Source organism: Phascolarctos cinereus, unplaced genomic scaffold (genome assembly GCF_003287225.1).
Source record: "Phascolarctos cinereus isolate Bilbo 61053 unplaced genomic scaffold, phaCin_HiC Scaffold_726;HRSCAF=1367, whole genome shotgun sequence".
Taxonomy (NCBI): domain Eukaryota; kingdom Metazoa; phylum Chordata; class Mammalia; order Diprotodontia; family Phascolarctidae; genus Phascolarctos; species Phascolarctos cinereus.
Window position 1 is genome coordinate 219,976,611 of NW_027556098.1, and position 20,482 is coordinate 219,997,092.

Genomic DNA, 20,482 nt, shown 5'->3' on the forward strand with positions numbered 1-20,482 from the left:
GTAGATAGAGTGTTGGAGTCAGGAAGGCTTGAGTTCAAATCTTGTTTCAGACACTTAATAATTGTGTGACCCTGAACAAGTCACTTAATATCCCTTAACATATTTTTTCATCTGTAACGTGGGAATAACAATGCTACCTACTCCACAGGATTGCAATGAGGATCAGATGAATTAACATATATAAAGCACTTTGCAAACTTTAGTCTGTTATTAAATATAAATCTCAGTTGCTCAATTCAATTTAATAAGCATTTATTAAGTACCTAATACATACCAGGTACTATAGATACTAGAGGAAGGAGACATGTCCCAATGGGTCTATGTAAGTCTACTTGGAGAATCAAGCTCAGCAGTTAGGAATTAATTGCTTGAAGTAAAAATATTTTTCTTTACAATGAAAAAAACTTGTTTTTAGTAATAGAGAATATGAAAAATAATTAGATTCGCATTTCCTTATAATGCTATCTCCATCAAGTTGTTTTCGTTTGTAGCATATTTTCAGCTGAAAGTTCTAAGTGAGGATTACAAATATCTTTAGTGGTTCTAGGAGGCATTTTAATTTTCATTCCTTTGAACCTGAGAGCTACAGAAGTTTAGAACCTTTCTTTCCCTCCCCACCTCTTTTTTAAACAAGAGACCTTTATAGTTTAGTTTCTCTTTGATTAAAACCCTAAATTTCTTTACTCTCTCAATTCTATGGTTTATGTAGAAGACAAGTAGGACTGGATGAAACCAACTTGAAGCCATTTTGCAATTACATAGAAAGAATTGGAGAGTCTCTTATTGTAAAATATCTGTATTGAAGGTAAAGATCTTCCTTTTTATCATGCCAGCTAGATTTTGTGATGAAGCTATGTGCTCACCTTCTTCCATATTATAGGTACACAGAGCGACTTGAAACAGAGACACTTAGGCAGTCGTCTGAGGCCCCCTTTTAGGCCTTAGCCCTTGGGTTCTCTTGATCTGTAGTAATAGTGGTTGGTTATTTTAGGGGTGGAGGGGAAAATACTAACAACCAGTGAGGTCAGTAAAAAGATTTGGATGAGGTGGCATTTGATCTGAACCTTGAATGTACCTAGACATTCAGAGAAGGGAAGATGAGCATTGCAGGAATGATATTCGGCCTAGGTAAAGGCACAGAGGTGAGAGATGGAACGTAAGACAGGGCAAGCAACAAATGGGTCAGTTTGGCTTGATTATAGAGTATACCATGGAGAGTAATGTGAAGCAAGTCTGGAAAGACAGGTTGGAGCCATATTGTGGAGGGTTTTAAATACCAGTCAGAGGAATTTGTATTTTATCCTAGAGGCAATAGGAAACCACTAGACCTTTTTGAAAAATTAATTAATTGATCTATCAGTTAATTCTTAGCAAGGGAGTGACATAATTAGACCTTTAGAAATATCAATTTGATTCTCTGGATGACAGATTGAAAAGGGGAGAGACTGGAGGTAGAGAGATCAATTAGGAGGCTAATGTGAGAGGTGATAAAGGTCTGAGCTAGGGGAAGACAGCTGTGAGCAGATCTGCAAAGGCAGAATTGATGAGATTAACAACTGATTGGATATGAGGGGGGTGCAACCTTGGAGGATACATAAGAGACAGGCTGTGGATGTGATGATTCTGCAAAGGAGACTAAGAAGGAGAGGTCAGACAGACACGAGGGGGACCAGGAGAAAGTTAGTATCTGGAAAATCCAGGGAAGAGACAATATTTAGGAGGAGGGGATGATCAATGGTGCCAAATACTTCAGGGCTCCAGAAGGATTGAATTTAGTAATTGTGAGATCATCGATAACTTTGGAGTTAGCAAGTTCAGTTTAGTGGTGGGGTTGGAAGACAGATTACAAGGGATTAAGATGTGAGTGAGAGGTGAGGGGATGGAAGCAAAAAAATATAGGTGGCTTTTTCTAGGAGCCTCTTTGTGAAAGGAAGAAGATATATTGGATAAAAGCTTGAGAGAATGGGAAATGGCAGGGTCACATGAAGATTTTATAGGAATGGGGAAGATACGGACATATTTGTATTCAGCAGAGAAAGAGCTGAACTCCTATAGTTTGTTGACTAAAAAGTGGTTGAAGGTGAACAAGAGAGAGATACACACCCACACATACAGAAACAGAGAGAGACAGAGAGACAGAGACAGAGACAGAGAATGGTTGGATTATTGAAGGGGCAACATCCCTGAGGACCCAGGAGGGGATGCCATAGAAGACAAATAGAGGTATGTGTAAATCTAGGTAAGAATAAAGGCCACCTCTTCCTCTGAGAATAGAAGCAGAGTAGTAGTGAATGGAGGATGATATTAAGGGGTTTTGAAGTACAGAATTGGGGAGAAGAGACTGATGGCTTCAATTTTCTTGGAAAAGCATAAGATGAGGTCCTCTGTTGAGAGGAAGGGATTGTTTCGATGGTTTGAAGAAAGAAAAGAAGGTTTGGAACAGATGCTGTGGGAAGAGTGATAGTCAAACAGAGAGGAGTAAAAGAATTATCATGCAATTGTGAAGGCCCAATTGAGATAACAGATTTGTAGGGGATCCAGTTAACACGGTTGTGTGATTTTTCTGCAGCCATCAGTACTACGTGAGGAGTGGTGAGTATGGTAGGAGTTGTCCAGTATTGGGTATTTAAAAGGGACAAGTAGCGGTAAGGCAAGGGATAAGGGATTTGAGGATAGTATTATTATTTTGTAGGTGAAGAAAGTGAAGTTTAAGAAGGGAAAGTGACTTGACAGTCAGGACTAGACTACGTCTCAAAAACCAACCCAATGCTGCTCCTGCTTCACCTTTTCATTTCAACTCTTAATGTTGAAAATCCTTCTAAAATCAGAGACTCTTAAGTCCAGATATTAGAAATAACACTTGTAACCCCAGAAGTGCCACATAAATCTGAGATCATGATTTTTTTATATAGTTCATTTCCCCCGTTTTGACAGAGGAATAAACGGAAGGCCAGAGTAGTTACATGTCTTGTACAAACTCTCTCATCTGATTTATTTTTAATAATCTGCTTTTCTATCTTTGAAAATAAAAATACTGAGGATAATTTAGTCATTATTTAATGCAGATTTAGGAAGTGTAGACATGATTGAGATCTATCCAAAACCAGAAAAGTTTTTTTTTTAAATAACAAAATAAATATCTGATATCATCTCATTTTCTTGGGACTGCTTCTTCTAAAAGCATACATAAAAATGCCATTTAACAGATAATTCTGATTAGTTGTGTCCCAATGAATAGAAATCCAATTTTCTTGCATGTAATTTTTAGTATACTATAAAATTGGAATCATGGGTCCCTTCTTGTTTTTCCTGAAGTCACAATTCTAGAAAATGATATTTCCATAGCTTGACCTAGTAGCGTATTTGTAGGTAGCATGACCTAGTAGCATGTAGTATGCTTGGAATAATAACTGTCTCTAAGTGTGAAATTCTTTTTTAGGTTCATTTTTGAGGACAGTTAAAACAAACAGATCAAACAAAACAAAAGGAAACAGACCTTGGGTTGGTCCTTGGGTTACTGTTTCTGTAATCACCAGAGATAAACTTGGAAACTTGGGTCATTTTCATGTTGTGATATCATCCCTGTCATGCCAGTGTTGGAATCTCTGACACCATTTCACCCCAAATGTGCTTTGTTTAATGATGATAAAATGTTGACAAACTGTGTCCACACAGTGTTGTGTGGCCTCAGGTCATCATAATCACATTATAACACAAAGTGATGACATTTATAGGGCCTGGAAAGTGATTTGAAGACCTATAAATGCTGCCTAAGCCCAGGCATAACAAACCAGGGCCAAAGGGCTTCTGGCACAAGAGATAACCTGCTAGGGAGACCTGACCTCAATTTCTTTTTAGCTTATCCTCCAGGCTTGCTAAAAATTTGTATGGTGAGAGAGATTATGGAGGTTCAGATTCATTTGCAAACACATTGGATTTTGCTATATGAAATTCCCAGGTTAACGTAATCAGTTGCTCACTTGAATCAGTATGAGAAAAGTGAAATCCATATATTTGTAATATGCAAATCATGTGAATGAAAATCCTGATATTCACTTCTCGAACTTAGACCCCTTTCTTCCAAGCCTTATTTCACAACTTTTTAATTGTCTTGGTTCCTCTTCTCTGAAAGATCTCCAAATTATCTGTGCCTGTCTTTAGTTGTGGAATCCAGAACTGGATGTGCTATCATTAGGAACTGACCAGAGCCGAGAAATGAGAGGGTGATTATTATTTTATGATGTCGATTCTGCTTATGCTTTGTACAATCATGATATAAAAAATCGAGTCTCTCTCTCTCTCTCTCTCTCTCTCTCTCTCTCTCTCTCTCTCTCTCTTACACACACACACACACACACACACACACACACACACATACACACACACACACACACACAACACTGGTAACTCTAGGGGAACTGGAAACAACCCATCTGTAATTATTAGTTAATATTTCATGATTTGCGAACGAGAGGCAGCATGATAAGGTGAGTGACAAGCCCTTTGTGTTAGGTGTCAAAAGACCTGACTTCTAAATTCTGACCCATCAACTAGCTATGTGAACTTGAACAAATTACCTAGCCTTTCTATGACTCAGTTTCTGCATCTGTGAAATTGGGGTGGAGGAGCTTTGAAAGTCTCCAAGCTCCACTGTAACTCTAAAATTCAGCAATTTTAACAAAAAATCAAATATTCAAGCTACATTGCTAGGTGAAAATACTTATTTGCATGTAGACTGCCTTGATAGCTTCTATTGTTCAATTGTATGTTTCATATTAACCTTAAAATAGGTCAGAGATCTAATAATTTTTATACCTTACTATATCAGGGATGGAACCTAGATAGCATCTGATTTAGCTCTTTGTTTTTTCTTGTGATAACTCTGAGGTACGCATCAATGTTTTTATTTTACATATGGGAGATGTGTACAGAGAGTGTGGAAATGCAAAAAAACTAAAAAGGGGGTTATTAGGAATTAGTACATGAATTAAAGCAGAAGAACTCAGATTTTTGTATTTGTATTAGTATTAGAAAACAATTGGATACAGGTTATCAGGAGGATTAATTATCAGAATGTATTGCCCAATAAGAATATTTTCTTCTTGTTCGGGTTTCAGTTGGACAGTGAAGTCTCTGGTATTTTTGACAGAATGACTGTATTTCTAAACCGTTTGAGCAAATTCTCGTTTTGTTTGCAGAATGAACGTGTGCATATAGTGAAACCAACTAGTATTTTTGTCCTTCGACCACTGATTTAGAGCTAGAAAGAACCTTAGAGGTCATATATTCCAACCCCCTCATTATGTGGAGGATAAAACTGAGGCAGAGCTTAAGTGACTTGTCTATTAGAATGTAAGCTCTTTGTGAGTAGAGACTCATTTATTCTTGTTATTTGTATCCCTCAGTATCCCAGCATAGTGAATAGCACATAGTAAGTGCTAAATAAATGTTTACTGATTGATTGCCTTGAATGACGCAAATAGTAAGCAGCAGAGGAAAGATTTGAAACCCAGGTCCTCTGATTCCCAAACTAGTGCATCATGTATCCATAGCCACCATTTCCATTGTGATGTAACAGCTGTTGGAAGGACAAAGAAAAGGCAAATAACAGCTAGGAGAGTCTCATCATCATCTTCATTTTCACCATCACCACCATCAATTAGTCTCCTCTTCACCAAAGTTATTTAGTAGTGTTGAGGCCAAGTGCTAGTTTCTTGGATCTGAAGTCAGAGGAAGTAATTAAATCTGCTGCTAATTGCCTTGGTGACCTGTTACTTCATCAGTCTGGATCTCTTATGTTTCTCTTCTCGGTAAATGAAGGGGTGGGTCTAGTTGATCTCTAAGGTCTTTTCCAGTTCTGAATTGATGAACTTTTGTTCCCCTGTGCTGTGTAAAGTGGTTTTCTAGACCTGGTCACTAGTTTAGGAGCATTTGGTAGAGGGATTTCTTGGTGCAGGAATTGCTGAAAGTCTTCTTTGAGTTGTTCTGCCACTTCTCTCTTAGACACTTCTTACAAATTTAAATCTATGGTTCTATGAATTATGAATTTAAAACCATGTTTAGGTTAGCTTCATGCACATAGATATAACTTCAGGGTTATTTAAGAAGCTCATGTTGTTCATCTTTCCATTTTCTTTCTATATTCTTCCTTTCTGTCTTTCTTAGTTCCTTTGTTCTTTTCTTTTTCCTCAGTATACTTTCTATTATTCTTATATGCACCTTTCTTGATTGATGAAGGCTCCTTGAGGGCAGGGACTTTTATTCATCATTATGTCCTCTTCTGTGGTTAACATGGTGCCTTGCACACAGTAGACACAATATATGTTTGTGGGACTGAATTAATGAATTCAGCCTTAAGTAGGCAAAGTGCCCATTAAAGGTCAAGAGCACCATAGAAAACTTCAAAACTGTTGTGAGGTAAGATAAAATATTCCTAAAATGTTAAAATATTACAGACCACCAGGGAAAAGGGCACTTGTATGGATTTTTTTTAGAATGGGTTCAATGTTCCTGGTATGCAATTAGTGACTCATAAACTCTATCCCAGTAGCACGTGCTGGCCACATTTGGAGTTGGGCCAATGCTGAGTATGGATGAATTGCCAAGTTGTGCCATCCCTGAATAAGAAAGAATGGAGGATTGTGATTTATGATCATATGGGAGTTAATGAGCACTAAATTTTAATCTTCATGTGCCTTTAGTATTTCTATCTCAGTCTTCATCTCTGCATTTTTCTTTCACATTCCTCCTACCTCTGACATTTTAGTGTTATAGGAGCACAAATTTAAAGCTAGAAAAGACCTTAGAAACCATCTAGTATGACTTCATCATTTTACAGATGAAGAAACTGAGGCACAGAGAGGTCAAGACTCACAACCAATAAGTGTATAAACCAGGATTTGAAGCTCTCGAAGTCTAGTGCCCTATCTACTATGCCATGCTGCTTTGGGTTTATGATCTTGGGCAAGTAATCTAGCCCAAGCCTTAGCTTTCTCATCTGTGAAATGAAGGTAGTACTATCTGTATTATTTCCCTCATAGGACTATTGAGTCAGTGTATCAATGTGCTTTGTGAAAAACCTTAGAGTGCTGTCAATAAATATGAACTGTTGTTATTAATGTTATTATTTTTATCTGTAGCTTAGTTTTGGGACCAGTTCCTTTCAGGTCAGAGAACATTTTCAGATTAGCTGTAGGAACTTTTGGGAACTAGGGTCCAGACAGAGAAGTGGTGTACTCTTACCTGGAGGATATTTTATTGTGAGGCAAGAGTTAGAATTCTCCCAAAGTAGGGCTTTGGAAAGGAGATTTAATGAGTTGACCTGCAGTAGAGAGATATGACAGAACTTTGATGGAGAAAGGCATCAACTTATTTTGAAGGGGGGAATGAAAGCTGTGTTGAAGATGAGCTTCTTCTGATCTAATAAATCCCTGGCTGACATTACCTAACTATTCTTCTCTTAGAGACAGCTGAAGTTGGTGAAGTATTTTAACTCCTTCCTTCATTGCTTTTATCTCTGTTTGCATAAAGCAGATATTTATTCCTAAGTTGTCTACTTATAATTTTTTATTTGATTCATATCTTTGAAAGTGTTTTCCTTTTACGTAAAATCTGTGATGGGTCATAACTTACTTGTGATGTATATTTGTATATTGGTTATATACAGGGAACAAATGGAGAACACCAATGACTAGCTGGAAATATACAGAGTTTAACCAGGTCAGAGGTTCAGATATTTGTTCCAAATGTTAGCGCTTTGTCCTGAGGATTCCAGAGCTGTATGTGTGAGAGGATTTTATAATGATAATTTCTATTAATAACTTTTGTTTATAAGCTCCTAAAACAGTATATAGAGAGAGCCATGTGGTCCAGGACCAATTTTCCCTAGGCTAAAGAATATACTATTATTGTAATTAGAGCCAGATATCTTAGACCACAGGTGTGTCCAATAAATCTCCAAACTCCAAACTATGGACTGGTTAGAGGCCAAGACTAAAGGGAAGGCCATGCTTTTGGGCTATCTACCTAGTGGGATGAGAAAGGCATGGTCAGGAAAGCAGCTTCTCATCTCCTTTACTGTTGGGAGGAAGGAGTTAAAAAAAAAAAAGAGCATGTATCTAGCCAAACCTTGCTTTACAGTATGACTATGACACCTGCTGGTTACATATCTATGTGACAACTACCCTAAACCAGAACAAAATAATGTGATGAGAAGCAGTAAGAATGTTGTTTTTTCTGAACACTCTGGGCCAGTCAATAGGATGCTTGTATGGTTGTGTCAAAGTGCTCTTGTCAGTGGGCATAAACAATTTGGACAGGGTCTAGTTATGGGCATTAAATCTGCCATCTGGTGGCCAATTTTATTTTTTGTTTCCTTTGTTACTATAGTCGTGTTATATGCAGTTGAGTAGATTATATGTGATAGACCCATTCCATGTCAGATGTGCATGGCCATTTGATAGATTGTCTAGCTTTTAAAATTAATGGATCAATCAACCATGGACTTGGTTTTACATATTCAGTTCAATTTCACAAGCTTTGTTTAAGTATCTACTCTATACAAGGCATTAGCTAGGCATAGGGGAGACAAAAACAAAACAACAAAAAAAAACCCCAGGCCCTTCCCTCCAGGAGCATACATTCAACAGGAGGAATACAACATTTAATTAGAGAAATAAATATAGTATAATTTGAAGAAATGGGCAGCTAAGTGGCACAGCGGATAGAATGCCAGGCCTGGGGTCAAGAAGACTCATCTTCCTGAGTTCAAATGAGGCCTCAGATATTTACTATCTGTGTGACCCTGGCACTTAACCCTGTTTGCCTTAGTTTCCTCATCTGTAAAATGATCTGGGGAAGGAAATGGCAAACCACTCCAGTATCTTTGCCAATAAAACTCCAAATGGGGTCACAAAGAGTCAGATATAACTGAAATGACAGAATAACAACAACAATTTGAGGAAGGAGATTACACTAATAACTAAGAAGGATCAGAAAGGAGATGAAGGAGATGGCACCTGAATCAACCCTTAAAAAGGAAGTGAAAGATTATGAGAGGTAGAGTGAAGAAAGAGTACATTCCAGATATGTAGCCTATGCAGAGGCCTCAAAGTGAGAGATGAAATTTTGAGTTTGGGGAGCAGTGGCACATGAAGGTAAATAATATGAAATATCTAGAATATAGGCTGATTGTAGCCAAATTGGGAAAGGTTTAAAGTGCCTAACTGCAGAGTTTGTCTTTTACCCTAGAGGCAATATGGAGCCATGGAAGATACAGATAGGAGCATCATGTTGTAGTTAAAAGCTTACCCATTCTACCATGGCAGCTCATTTTTCACAAGCATAGAGGTGCAGGGAAATGATTTCCTCCTCTCCTCCTCTTCAGCATTGAATTTCATTCCACAATTTTACAAAGATTTGAAACATTAACTAAGAAATCATACAGAAATCCTTTGGGAGATTGGGGCAGGAAATTGACTCTTGAATATAGTGTTCTATATTTTTTGTACTTCTTCAAAATGGCAGAAGATTTGTGTTCGCATCAGGATAGTTACTTCCTGTACCAATTGCCACCTCTTTGTGTCTTAATTGTGGTTCCATGAGTTTGGGCATGGCAGCCTTCAGGGGGTGATTCTTTCTGAAGTTAGCTGCTAAGGTTGGTCCTTAGTGGATAGACATACAGTTCCAAGCCAGGCTTTGACTACAAATCTTTCTAGCTTGGTAGGATTAGGTCTCAGGATCATTTATATGTCATGAGAAGCTGTTGGAGAAGGAGTTTATTGAAGAAGTATCTGTATGTAAAATGTTAAATTAGTAGGTATATAAAATATTAGATTAATTATTCCCTTAAACATCTTAAATTCTCTGAGATTTGGAGTTTTCTTTTCTGCATCCCATGAGTTGTCTGGATAAGAGGTGGACATCTATTTAATACATGAAAGAGAGGGATGTTTGTGTGTTTTCTTTCCAGTGAAACATTATGGTTCAGAAGGGGATGCCTCAAATAGTTACTAAGATAGATGATACCATTGGATGCAGTATATTGGGGAGCATTAGGAAACCCAGAGCAAACCATCTCACTAAAAGTATCTACAGATAGAGTTCAGGTAATAGAATCACAGGAATATACATTTTGAACACTCTATGCCAATCAAATAGGATCTCACTGTTGGAAAGAGGCCATCTAGACCAACATAAACTGGAGTAGCAATTCCTTCTTCAACATCCATCCTGTGCTTGAAGGCTTCCAGTTATGGCAAACTTATTACCTCCCAAGGCAACCCATCCCTCTTTGGGATAGCTGTGTTAGGAAGATTATCTTTATATCAAGTGGAAATATCTTTCTCTGCAAATTCTCCCCAGCATGCATAGTTTCTAATATTTTGAACTAAGATGTCCAGTATGATTTGTTGAACACTTAATTTTTGGATGCTCTTGGTAACTTCTTGGAGGATTATTTGGATACATTAGGAAATAAAGTGATAATCATTTACTTAGTTTTGAGGGGGAAAAGAACATGGGAGGGAAGATGTTTGAAAAGTTCTTTATGCTTGGATAGCCAGGTGGCAAAACCCCACAACAAGAACAGGGTACCATAAAGATGTTACATTTATTGTTCTGCTTTCTACAGTAGTTATTCTTTAAGTAAATGAGGGCTAAGCTGTGGATTTCAATCTTGGATTTTTTTTAACCTGATAATTTTCTCTGGAATGGATAAGCAGATGTAGACTCAGTGACTACTGGGGAGGATTCCAGAGTTAAGCAAGCATCTCCTGAGTTAAGATTCTTTATCATAATCTCAGTGAGTTGATTTCAACATGCTGGTACTAGCAGCAGAAACATAGAATTACCTAATCCTAGGTTCTCTTTGAATATTTCATTATTTATGGGTGAGAAGGTGTGTGTGTGTGGGGGGGGGAGGCTTTTAAGGAATTTGATCTCCTTTGGAAGATGGGAGAGTTTATCAGAGGTGCTTTCTTGGATTAAGTCTTTCATGATAAGGAATATGAGACCTCAAGTGTCCAAAAATGTGGGACTTTACAATTTTAGTTATACTTTAGGTTGAAGTGATTGAAAGCCTGATTGTGAAGGCTCTATATATTCATCTAAAAGACAAAAAAAATGGGATAGGAGGAACAAAAGGGGCAAGGGCAAATGTAGATTATTGTTTAAATGAAGAAAGGAGAAGGGTCAATAAAGTCATCTACCTTCCCCTTTGCCATGTAATCACATAAATGAATGCATGTGCGCATGTGCGTGCACGCACACACACACACACACACACACACACACACAGAAAAGTGAGGTAGAGTGGACAAAGCACTGGATTCTAAGTACTGTTTCAAATCTTGACTCTGCCTCTTGCAGAGTCAGTTTGTACAAGTTACTTCCTTTCTCTTGGAGCCTCTTCTCTTTGACATATAATAAAGCACTGGATATACAATCAGGAGGACCTGAGTTTGAACCCCTTCTCAGACACTTGCTAGCTGTGTGACCCTGGGTAAGTCATTTATCTTCTCTCAGTTTCATTTTCCCCAACTGCAAAGTGGGGTAACATTAGCACCTTCCTCATAGGGTGGTTATGAGGATCAAAGAGATAATTCATGTAAAACTCTTTGTAAACCTTAAAATGCCACATAAATATTAGCTATAAAATGAGGGAGTTAAATTAGGTGGTTTCTAAGGTCTCTTCTGATTCAAAATGCTATGACACACAGTAACTGAGTCTAGAGAGTTCTAGGTGGTGGTAATTCATGTTCTTGTTGCTTTTGACTGATTTCCTGAAGTAATTGTTGAAGGGCAGTAACATGGTGGATAGATGGAGTGCTGGTCTTGGAATGTTAGATGGAAAACCGTCCTTGATTTGCATCCTTTGAGAGCTGCTATGAACATCCTGAGTTCTAATCCCATCTCAGGCACTTATTAGTTGTGTATGTGAGTGTGTGTGTGTGAGAGAGAGGGGGGGGGAGGGAGAGAGAGAGAGAGAGAGAGAGAGAGAGAGAGAGAGAGAGAGAGAGAGAGAGGGAGAGCGAGAGAGAGCTGGAGAATTAACCTCCCTTGACTTTAGTTTTTTATCAATGAAATGAGGAGTTGAACCCGATGGCTACTAAAGTTCTATCCATCTAAATCTATGCTCCAGTGAATCTGAACTTGAGCTGCCCCTGGTATTTACTATCTATGTGATTCTGGGACAGTCATTGAACCTCCCTGCTTGATTCTTAGTTTCCTCATGTGGGGATAGCAATAGCTGCACCATCCACCTTAAAGGGTTGTTGGGAGGAAAGTCCTGTGTAGATTTTAAAGTCCTATATACATGGTGCATTTGTAGTCTCAAGCAAGTATTTAACAGTCATTGGTATCAACTGATAACTGTGTGTAATGAATGATAACTGATGTCTACAGCATTTTAAAGTTTGCAAAGCACTTTATAACAATTTCATTGGAGCCTCACAATAACCCTATGAGGTTTAGTACTGTAAGTATTATTATTATGCACAATTTACAGAATGGGAAACTGAGGCTCTTAGAGGTTCAGTGTCTTGGCCAGGGTTACACAGCTAGTTAGTGACACTTCTATCTTCCTGACTTTGAGTCTAGTAGTACCCCTTCCCTTACATGGTACTGCCTCTCTGAGAAGTATCTTGGAAAAGCAATGTTGTTTCCAACTTATCCTTCACAGGGACAGACCAATTGTTAGGGATTTCCTTAGTTTTTCTTTGGGGGAACCCAAGGGCATCACTGTTACTTGTTGCAGTGGAGACTGAGGTGAAACATGCACCATGTACCCTCTGGGGAAATAGCTTTTTTTTAAAGCACAGAATAAATTTGTCCTGCTACCTGTAAGGTTAAATGAGAGACATAAGGTGAGAACATCGGAAACACCATTTGGTGTTGGTCTAGCTAAACTGAAGATAAATCATTTTGGGAGAAGTCTGATATTGCCAGTGTTTTATGTCTGGCTTTTTTGCTCCTTTCCTGCTTGTCTCCACCTGGCTGTCCTAGGTTTTAACTCCTTAATTATTTAAGTATCTCCAGTCTTGGAAGTGAGGCCCAAATTAATGGACTGCAACCTGGAGACACTGAACAGGACCCAAGGGTGAAGTTGGATTATATTGATATTCTTCACCTATTTGCTGTTGTCATCGACTGACCACCTGACAGCCACACGTCAGGCTTTTAGGTCTGCAGGGATTGAGGTATAGGTTGGGCCTGAAGGAAGTGGAAGTATTCTGGTCTAATGCATGGCCACAAGGCCCATATTCTAGTTTAGCATTACACTTACCCAGGGTAGCTCTGGATAGCATTGCAATTTGGAATTGAAATGATCTCACTGCCTCCAGTGTAACATTTCCACCTGATTAATTTTCCTAAAAACAAAAACAAAACCCTCATCATTCATTAACAAACACTTACTGCATTCCTGCTTTGTTCAGGACACAGTACTTGGTGCAAAGGAGGATACAAAGGAGAAGAAAGTACAATACCTGCCCTCATGGAGCTTATACTTTAATAAGAGAGAGAAGCCAAGGACAAAAAAATCTATAAGGTAGAATATGACAAGTCCACATGAAAAGTACCAATAAAGTATTATGGGACTTAGGAGAAAGATTTTCTTTACATTTGGAGGGATTAGGGAAGGCTTATGTGGCATTTTAGCTGGGCCTTGAAGAATATGTAGGAAATGGATAGGCAGAGACATGGAGGGAACCACATGAGTAAAGACACAGATAAGAGAGTAAGGGAGGCCTATTTGGAAAATGAGTGGCAGCACATTTGGTACTTTGTACCCTGGATTGTATTTTTATTTAACTTTTTATGTCAGAATGCCATCTCTTTCCAGCCAAAATTGTAAGTTCTTGTAGACAAGGCCCATTCTCCATAGTTCTGTGTATTCCCTACAATACCAATGATAGTGTTGATCCTTCCTCACTAAGCAAATATGGCCCTTGTAACAAATATGTATAGTAAAAAAAAAATTCCCACGTTGGCTCTGTCTGAAGATACAGATCTTATTCTTTATCTTAGTCAATCATCTCTCATGTGTGAGGTAAGTAGCATGCTTTATCATGAGCCATCTGCAATCCTGGTTAGTACACTGCATTGATCAGAATTCTCATCTTTCAAAGCTGTTTTTCTTTATAATGTTGTTTTTATTGTTCCCCTGGATCTTCTCATGGGACAGTGTGTGAGAGGTGCAATTATGTAATCTCAGAATTGGAAGGGACTTTATAGGACTTCTAGTCCATTCCATAGCTGAACAGAAATCTCTACAATGTATATGACAAATAGTTGTATAGCCTTTGTATGAATGAATAAAAAAGCATTTATTAAGCACTTACTAATATGCAAAGCACTGTGCTCAGTACTAGGGATACAAATAGAAAAATAAGACAGTTCCAGATCTCAAAGAGTTTACTCTAATTGGGAAAGACATAACATTAGGCAGTTTTAAGCTGTAAGTCAAATGGAAAGGCCCAGTGATTCCTAGAGTTCAATAGCAAAGCATCTTCTTTAATGTCATTTCTACTTATAAAATCATAGTCATTTCTGGGGTAGCTAGGTAGTGCAGTGGATAGAGCACTGGCCCTGGATTCAGGAGGACCTGAGTTCAGATCTGGCCTCAGACACGTAACACTTACTAGTTAAGTCACTTAACCCCATTGCCTAACCAAAAACCAAAAACAAACAAAAACAAACAAACCAAAAAAATCATAGTCATTTCTGGTATTGAACCATTTGGCAATGCCAGTGGCCTTGCTGGTGAGACCTTTCTTTTTTTCAGTCTTCAGTAGCTGTGTGGGCTGTAGAGTGGAGAGCTATAGTACTTGCAGAATAGTTGGCATGTGCCATCTTCCCAAGGGTTGCTTTTCTGGAAGTTGATTACTGGGACTATGCTGAACTGGTAGTACCATTGGTGATCTGGGGGAGTATCTCAATACCTGGGGCTCTTAGGCTTCCATATCTAGTAACAACTGGTTGGGAGTTGGTGTTGGTGTTGGTAGAGATGGCAAGCCTCTTCTTCACAATGGTCACTTCCTTTAATGGCTGAGGCTTCTAGCAGGACCATTGGTTTGGAGGGTAATTTCCTGCAGCTGGTGGACTAGGCTGTCTCCATCAGAGTCCGAGGGGAGATGAGAGTCAAGGTGTCCTTAGTGGCTTAATTCACCTCGAACATGCCTCGCTGCTGCTTCAATTAGCAAGATGAACCCATTACCTGCTGAGACAACTCTTTCTCTTTAGAGAGCTTTAATTTTTAGGATTTTTTTGGACACCAAACCTAAATTTGACTCTTTACGATGTCAGCTCATTGCTTCTAGTCCCTTATGGGGCTAAGTAGGACAAGTTGAATCTCTCTTCCTTATTGAAGCCCTTCAAATACTTGAAGACAGTTACCAAGTTCCACCTGCATCAAACATCTCCAGTTCAACTGCTCCTAGTATGTGACTCAATCACTAAACATTGATTAAGTGCCTGCTGTGTACCAGGCACTGTGCTAAGCTCAGGGGATAAAAAAAGAGGCAAAACAATCTCTGCCTTCAAAGCGCACACAGATGAATAGCGTGGTCTGGAGTTCTCCCACCATCTTGATTGTCCTCCTCTGAACGTATTTCAGCTTGTCAGCATCCTTCCTAAAATAATGGTACTCAGAAATGAAAACAATAATCCATCTAAATAGGCATTTTATTGATTGACTGAACCTGGTAACATATTACTGACCTGAATGATTTAAAGTATCTGTGATTTCACTGGTTTTAATGCTTTCTTTGCCTATATCTTAGTAGACTGTTGAATTTCTGGGCCAATAAAAAAATCTATCACCTGGTGACCACTGTTCTAGTGATGAGCTTCTTTGAATTTCATGAGCCTGATCATCAGACAGCAAATACACTCCCATTTCCAAGCCCAAATAATATGTTTTGGTAGCTTTTAAATTTTGTTTATATTTTTGCATACACTTTCATGTGTATGTTATCTCACCCTTTTTTTGTCTTTGCATCTCCAATGCCTTGTCATGTTCTTAGAACATTTGTTGTTCAGTTGTTTCAGTTATGTTCAGCTCTTTATTATCCCATTTGGGGCAAAGATACTAGAGTAGTTTGCCATGTTCTTCTACAGTCATTTTACAGATGAGGAAACTGAGGCAAACAGTTACGTGACTTGCCCAAGGTCACACAGCTAGTAAGTGTCTGCGACCAGATTTGGACTCAGGAAAATGAGTCTTCCTGACTCCAGGCCCAGACTCTATCCACTATGCCACCTAACTGCCATGAGAGGGGAAAACTTACTTTTATTTTCTGTGACTTTCTGTAGCTTCAGCTGAGGCAGATCAAAATAAATCATCATTTGCCTCCAACTCTTGCCTTTGACTTTTGTTTATTTTAATCGTTTGGAGGGTTTTTAAGTGTTAAGCCATGGGCTAAAGTAGCAGAAATTAGCAAAAAATAGCAAACTAATAACAAAATAGCTTGTTAATGTGAGCAACAAACCATAATCTGATTCCTGAACACCACTGATATTTTAAAATGAAGTTTTTAAAAAAGCATTAAAAATTAAGGACTGGTCTAAAAATACATTCTTAGAAATTTCTTAAAGAGCCCATGTAGGAAAATCAGTCACTCTTGGATTCTATTAGTCCTTTGGTGACCCAACTACATCTGTGTCGTTTTTAATTCATTCATTCAATGCACTTGTCATTGTTGGAAAAGTCTATGTCTTTGCAGAAAGGTTGAATTTTTTGGATCTTATATGTAAATTGGGAAAGTTACAATCTCTGCTTGGATTTCTTCCTATATCATCTTTGAATATGATAGGTTTTTTTGGGGGTTGGTAGTGGTGGTGGCTAGAGCTAGGCTAGAAGGTAAGGGGTTAGCATTCAAAGGGATTCTTAATGCATGATTCCTCTAAATTGTTAATTTTCAGTCTGGTTTCTCTTAACAAGAACTTTGACCTGAAGTGTGGTTTGAGCCAGTGGTATGCTGGTAAATATGTAACAACTGGCTCTAGGGGGGGTGGGAAATGTACTCATGACATACTTTGAAGTTTAATTTGCATTATTAACACATTCTCTATATTTCTATAGAATAAAAATACCCCCAATAAATCAAGCCTTGATCTATAGTGTTTGTCAGTTTCTGAGGTGTAAATGCCCAGACTGAAAATTTAACAACCAGGTCTCTCAAGCAGGTTTGAGCTGGCTCCAGCACAGTGCTAGTTATTTCAGGAAGTTTCAGAAGAGAGTGGTGTATATAAGAAGTTAGTAGTGAAGCAAAATCATCTTTTGCTTAAAGATATGTAATTGAAGATGAGTTTTTTTCAGAGACATTTTGTAAATTTTTGTAAATATTTTGTAAAGTAAAGATACTTTACTTAGACCTAGAACCTTAAATCCAAGGTTTTAAGTCAGAATTTAGCATGCCAGGTTGGCTTTTTTCCAGATCTCCTGGACATCTGTAGACAAATAACTTAACTTCATAGTACTTCACCTTATTATACCAATGCCTACCATGGTGACTTGCATGTAGTAGATACTAAAGAAGCGCTTCTTGAACAACAAAGTAGGAATAAGATCACATGCCAGTATGTAGATAGTTTGTATGGAAAAAAAAAACCCCAAATTTTTTGAAAAACTACCTAGAAATCAAAGTGCAGAGAAGATAAAATGGAATCCAAGTATCTGTAACTGTTTTCCAAGCCCTTTGCATTTCTCAAGGGAGGCTAGTTTTCCTGCTTTCTAATTTGGTTTCTAGTTTGGTTTCTAATTTGAGGTTTCTTACCTCAGCCAGAATTTGGTGTCTGTTAAGAGGCTTTATGGCACATGAAGTCTTAGTTTATTTTGTTTTCCACAAAGATATTTCTAATCAATAGTTATTTGGAAATTGTAAACAGGCATGGAAGGTTCCTGCTGAAAGATGAATTTGACAAATGAATTAAAGAGAATTTGCTGATTGAATGAGTGAATAAGTCTTGTTGAATTGCTTATTTGAGGTAGTTTAAGGTGATTGGAAGTGTATTTCAGTATATTAAATCCCTACAAACTTTCTTGCTTGAAAAAATTTTCATAAACATTTAATGTACTCAAACAGGTATACTTTTCCTGTGTTTTCTAATGATTGGTTTTGGTTTAAGAAAATATTTAAATAAATGACTGTCTTGTGCCCTGTTAGGAATATATTTAAATATAATGCTTTAGGAAAAACAAAACTGACACCTACAATTTAATTGTACTAAATGTTTCTGGGGAAATTTTATTGATTATACATACATATATATGTATACACTCAAAAGGGCAATATATTTTTATGTGAGTTTTCTTGAAAATATTTTCTTTGTAAACTAATATATTTTTCATTTAGGGATATGAATACTTTACAAGTAGACTGAGCCATATATTGTTAAAAATTTTTTTCAATCAGAAGTTATTAGAAGCTGGTGAGACAAATACACTGATTTTACAAATAGATTAAGTTGGATTACCAACAATAGACCTAATTGATAAAAGTGATTTAATATATGTTGTGTTAACAGTTAAACCCCCAAAGTCCCTAATCTCCTATGGAAATATTGCTTTGTAGAGCAAAATCCAATGAGAGGTTCTGGGATTCCAGAGTGAATTTGTACATTCCTTCAGGGCATTTTTGCAAGGGAGGTTGTTGTGTTTTAAAGGTAGTTGATAAGAGACCTGCACCACCAACCCCAGACCTGCACCACCAACCACCATCATGCATTAGTCTATAGAAGGTATTTGGGTGTATGTACTCCTGTACCACTCTGTACCACCATTTAGGCAAGGGAAATTTCTGACCATTTGCAGCATACATTATAAATCAGGATGTCACTACCAGACAATCAGATTTGAACATTCCATGCACAAAGTAGCCTTTATCCCCAAGGAATAGATCACTTAACTGTGTTTATGTGACTCTGTCGATGTGCCTTTTGTTTACATGAAGTCAGGATAATGCATTGTTTATTTTTTCTAGGAGTAGGTGTATATTTACCTAATTTTTGATTGAGTTACAAAATAATTGAAATTGGTAATTCATCATGATTGTTAATTAGCCCATGGGAGATATTAAAAAAAATACAAACACACAAATGCCAAAGAATCAACTCCCTCCACCCTTATCCCTGCCACCTTGGACTCTGTAAAGAGAATGTTTTTGAGTCCTCTGCAAGATGTTTCTCTGTTAGTTGCTTGCTTTAAAATTCCCTGCTTGGCACAAGATGTTTAGGGAGGTCCCTGGCTAGACATTTGGGAAAACTACAGAGGATTTACTTCTGCCAAGTTAGTGCCACTTGTTCCAGAAGACCTATGAAAAATCTCGATAAATATTTGTTGAATGAATGAATGGATGGAGAGGGTGAATTTTTAGTCATTATACTATTTATGTTCTCCTCACATTACCAAGAAGACATGGGAATGCTGCTGTCTTTAGAAACTTGTGTCCTTTGATAGACCCTAAGTTGATTTGGCTTCCAGAAAAGAGCTAAGACCTAGAATTTGGTGGAGAATGGCTCAAATACTTATTTAAAGCTTATTTCTCTGAGTCCAAGAATGATGTAGCTCTATGAACATGGATTTTAAAATGATGAAGATGGGAACTATTTAAAAATGATGATGGTAGCAAATGGTTTTATTTAGAAGTCATTTTCTCAGCTACGTTGCCCTTGGTGATGAATAATCTAATGAAAAAAGTTATTTGGATCATTCAGTGATTTGTTTCCAAAGTCTTGACCTATGTGTTTATTATGTTCTAACAATACTGTCTGGTCATCATATACAAGAGAATATTATTGGAAAATGGAGGTGGGCTTATAGCAGCAAAAACAATATAGTCTATTTCACCTTTCTTTTCCCTTTTTTGACCTAGGATGGATCATAGATTTAGGGTTGAAAGAGACCTTAGAAGCCAACCCCTTCATTTTACAGAGGAGGAAACTGAGACATAGGGAGGTTAAGCATAGGATTTTTCCAACATCACACAGGTTGTAAATGACAGAACCAGGATTTGGATTCAAGACCTATCATCACAAAATCCTCATCACTATAACTTCTTCGCATCATTGTAGATTGGCATTTCCCAGAATATCATATTTCCTTGTCCATATATTTATATCTCCTTTTGGGACAGAACTCATCTCTGTCTCTCCTACACTTCCTCTACTCTGCAATAGATTCTGGAAGGTTACCATAATATAGTTATATAAGTCTGCTCTCCCGTGTACATGTGTAATGAAAAGATGGGAAAAGGGACAGAAAGAAAAGGACTTAATCTATATTTAAAGGATTAAAAAAATTCAACTTGATTTTGGTTTAAAATTTTACTTGCTCAAGAAAGTTTTTTTTTCTTTTAAACAATGCATTTTAGTAGAAAAGGCATTAGATTTCGTTAGATTTTCACCTAGAAAGGATCAGATTTGGTTTCTGACTCTGTCACCTATATATAACTGCTCAACTTTGGACAAGTCACTGAATCTTCTT

At 37.7% G+C, this 20,482-nt stretch overlaps 1 protein-coding gene across 2 annotated transcripts in view; it reads left to right on the forward strand.

The window, feature by feature from the left end:
• The window catches only part of LRP2 (LDL receptor related protein 2), a 252,103-nt gene that overhangs the window by 24,436 nt on the left and 207,185 nt on the right, over positions 1-20,482 (forward strand). The gene's annotated exons all lie outside the window — the stretch shown is intronic.